Source organism: Dermacentor andersoni, chromosome 7 (genome assembly GCF_023375885.2).
Source record: "Dermacentor andersoni chromosome 7, qqDerAnde1_hic_scaffold, whole genome shotgun sequence".
Taxonomy (NCBI): Eukaryota; Metazoa; Arthropoda; class Arachnida; order Ixodida; family Ixodidae; genus Dermacentor; species Dermacentor andersoni.
The window spans coordinates 63882277-63886195 of record NC_092820.1 but is presented as its reverse complement, the minus strand read 5'-3'; positions in this window follow the sequence as shown (position 1 = coordinate 63886195).

Below are 3919 nucleotides of genomic sequence, written 5' to 3'. Positions count from 1 at the left end.
CCTCTTTGCACCGAACTATTCGTCTCTTCTGTAGATTTTTTTTTGCGGCAGCACATAACACCAGTTAGCTGAAGGAAGACAATTTAAAAAAAAATATCCTTCGTCTTTCATGGCGATGAGCCTACTACGAACCAATGCTAACTCTGCTTACTCGTAGTATCATGCTGCAAGTTTTTCTTTTTGCTTTTGTGTTTATGGTATTTATTTCTTTTCCCTTTCATTTCTGCAGTAGATGTTCTTTTCCTATGCTTCATTGCCAGACCTGGTATGGAGAGTTCTTGCCAATACGAGTGAATTACCTGATGCGTGAAGTGTGTGTATGGAGGGGGGGGGGGGGAGGGGTATTAGGTAGGTGCTGTTTTAGCGTAGACAGACGGTTGAATAGTTACATTGTTATTATCGTCATCATCATTTATTAACCCTTAAGCACCCTTAACAGGGCATTACATAAAAGGGGGGGGGGAAACAGTATTGGAATAACATATAAAGGAGCGAATGCTATATAACAATGAATCAACTAGGTTACAATTACAGCGCGCACACAAGAAGGATACAGTAAAGAGCAGTGGAAAACACAAGGCAAAAAAAAAAAAGGTAAAGCGCACATCCTTCCATAGAAGGATGGAATGGAGCAAGTAATTAGGAATAAGCTAACAAACGAAGATATACTTTGTAATAAAAGATTGACACCCAAACGGACATTGAAATACAAGACAAAGTATACAAAGCATAATGTAAATCAAATATACAACGCCTGTATCGTAAAAATGGTGTGAGAAAACAAAAATGCGTACTTCAAGTTATTTAGCAAAACGTTCAGTTCGTAGTTCAAGTTATCTAACAAAAACCTCCGTTAAGGACTGCCTGAATTTTTCTGGATTTCTCTCAAGAGCGACTGCTTCGGGAAGGCAATTCCACTCTTCAATGGCTGCGGGAAGAAACAATTTATTGAATGCAAGAGTCGAAGGATGAAGGCGTTGGAGGCTGCTGGAGTTGAACAGGCGGCGAGAAGTTCGAGCGGGTGGCAGTAACAGCGCACCATACAGGTTAGAAAAAGTTGTGATATAGCTTATGGAACAGGCTGAGACGTGAGATTCTGCGTCTTACTTCTAAAGGGGTTAGTTCAAGGGCTGATTTAATGTGGGTTACGCTGACGTGTGTATTACAGTTTGATGAAATAAATCGGGCAGCACGATTTTGGACCGATTCGAGAGGGGTAATTAAATAATCTTGGTAAGGGCTCCAAATGGGAGAGGCATATTCGAGTTTGCTCTTAACGAAGGTTTTGTAGGCTATTTTCCTGATTTCCGGGGGGGACAGACGTAGTGTTCTTTTTAAGTAACCTAGCGACCTTGAGGTATCAGTTACAACATTCGAGATATGCTCTGACCATGTCAGTTTACTGGTAATGAGGACGCCTAGATATCGGTAAGAGCTAGCATGTGATAAAGCTGTCGAATTAAGGGAATACTGAAAAACCAGATTAGTTCTTTTGCGTGAAACAACCATGCACTTTGAGGTATTAGGCTCCATCAACCAGCGCGAGCACCACGTTTGGATTAGGTTTAGGTCGCGTTGTAGTAATGATTGATCACTACTGTTTAAGATTCGACGATATACAACGCAATCTTCAGCAAAGAGGCGAATAGATGACGTTATTCCAGATGGCAAGTCATTTATGAAGATAAGAAAGAGAAGCGGGCCAAGAACTGATACCTGAGGGACGCCGGATACTAATTGTGCTGCTGTTGAAAGCTTACCGCCAATGACTGTGAACTGAGATCGTGCTGTTAGAAAGCTTTTGATCCATGACCAGGTAAGCGGGTCAAGATTAAGACAGCTGAGTTTGGCCATGAGGCGACGATGAGCAACACGATCAAATGCCTTTGAAAAATCGATGTAAATGAGGTCGGTCTGAAAACACGAATCCAAGTTCAAGTGAAGGTCTGTAGTGAATTCGAAGAATTGTGTTTCACATGATAACCCGGGCGAAAGCCGTGCTGCTACCTTGAAAAGAAAGAATTATTATCGAGATGACTGGCGACGTGGGAATATATGATGTGTTCCATTAGTTTGCATGCAACGCTTGTCGGCGATATAGGTCGATAATTTGACGGGTCAGAGCGGTTGCCCTTTTTGAAAACCGGGGTTACTTTCGCAGTCTTCCAGTCGTGCGGAATTTCACCTTCTGAAAGGGACTGCGGAAAAACTATCTGCAAGATGCGACTCGAGACGTCCTTAGTACTTATTGTGGTTTCATTTTTTGGTGAATATTCAATTGCACATCATACTGAAGTTCTTCGCGGTGGCTCGGTAGCGCACACTCATACACGTACTCCTCCCGACGACGACGACCGTGCCACTGGCTCGGAGCCGAAGACGCACTGCAAAGCACCAATCTTAATCTTGCATGCGCCCCAGTGACGACAAGAAAACTGACGTTTCGCCATTACAGACAGTGTATAGGCCACTATGGTCACGTTTGGACAGACATTTACAAGGCCTATGGAGTAAACCGCGCCGTCCTCCTTAGCACCGATGCAAAAACACAATTTGAGGCGCAAGAGACGCAAGATTACCCAGCAATAAACACTCACAGAGGCATTATTCCTCAACAAAATGTCCCCACATTTCTCACTGGAGACTTTTGGTCGGTCAAAAGCGAGAAAGAATCTTCCTTGTCTCAGACCGCTTCGACGACGGATGACCACGGATAACTTTGCATCGCCTTAGAGATCGCTTTCCGCATAGAACGCTTGGATGCCTAGCAAACGAAACATGGTAAGGCAAGGCCACCTATGAACGAGATAAAGAGCTAAGCACGGCGGTGCATGGCGTCCGAGATTGGAGAGGCTCGAAAACCGCAGGTGGCAAACTTTTACTGATTTCGCCACGTTTAAACACGATACGCTCCCACTAGTTATTGCGCTGCTTCTCGCACTCAACCCGCCGTGGTTGCTCAGTGGCTATGGTGTTGGGCTGCTGAACACGAGGTCGCGTGATCGAATCCCGGCCACGGCGGCCGCATTTCGATGGGGGCGAAATGCGAAAGCACCCGTGTACTTAGATTTAGGTGCACGTTAAAGAATCCCAGGTGGTCGAAATTTCCGGAGTCCTCCTCTACGGCGTGCCTCATAATCAGAAAGTGGTTTTGGCACGTAAAACCCCATAACTTAACTTCTGGCACTTCTCGCGAGCACGCACATGCAAGATTTGACGAATAAATAAAATAAATCATGCCCACAATGTATGCGAATTGAGAACTGTCGAATAGATTTCCCGGTACGTGAAATTGTTGTCACGCTATACTAAACTTCGCTGTCCTTAAAGTTCGTTTGCGGATCGGCAACACTATTTCTATTATGCCCTCTATTATGCTAACGTTACAATAAAAATGTCCAATGAAGCCAGAGAAAACGTAAGGGACGCTAATTGTCATGTACAATTGAAATGCAGACAAAATCACGTGAATGCAAATGAAAGTCGTCGAAAAGATAACTTTGCTGCAGATGAGGAAGAAAAACACCCACATCTTCCCCATTACGCGTCCGGTGCCTTACGGATAAGCTAGGCTACCGCCAGCCCCATTCTCTCGTTCACTTTCTAGGGTCACTGTGTACAAGCTTAGCCCTGGGGGTGTTAGCCAACGCCGCTCACGGCCAAGGCGATGTATACTTTACGTGCAGGCCTCTCGGGATAGTGAAGGGATTTCGTAAGCCCTGCATTTACTGCTCGCGTGCTGTCCCAGCACTCGGATCTCTACGAGAACGAAGTTCCAGAAGCAGCGTCGTCACGTGTAAGCTTCTAACCGGGCGCCAGTTTGAGCTCTCTACTGATGCCGCATTCGCTTTAGCCTTCCACTGACCGTTGAAGTAAAGATGAACCGGAGTTGCATGGCCGCCATGTTGCGCATTCTCCC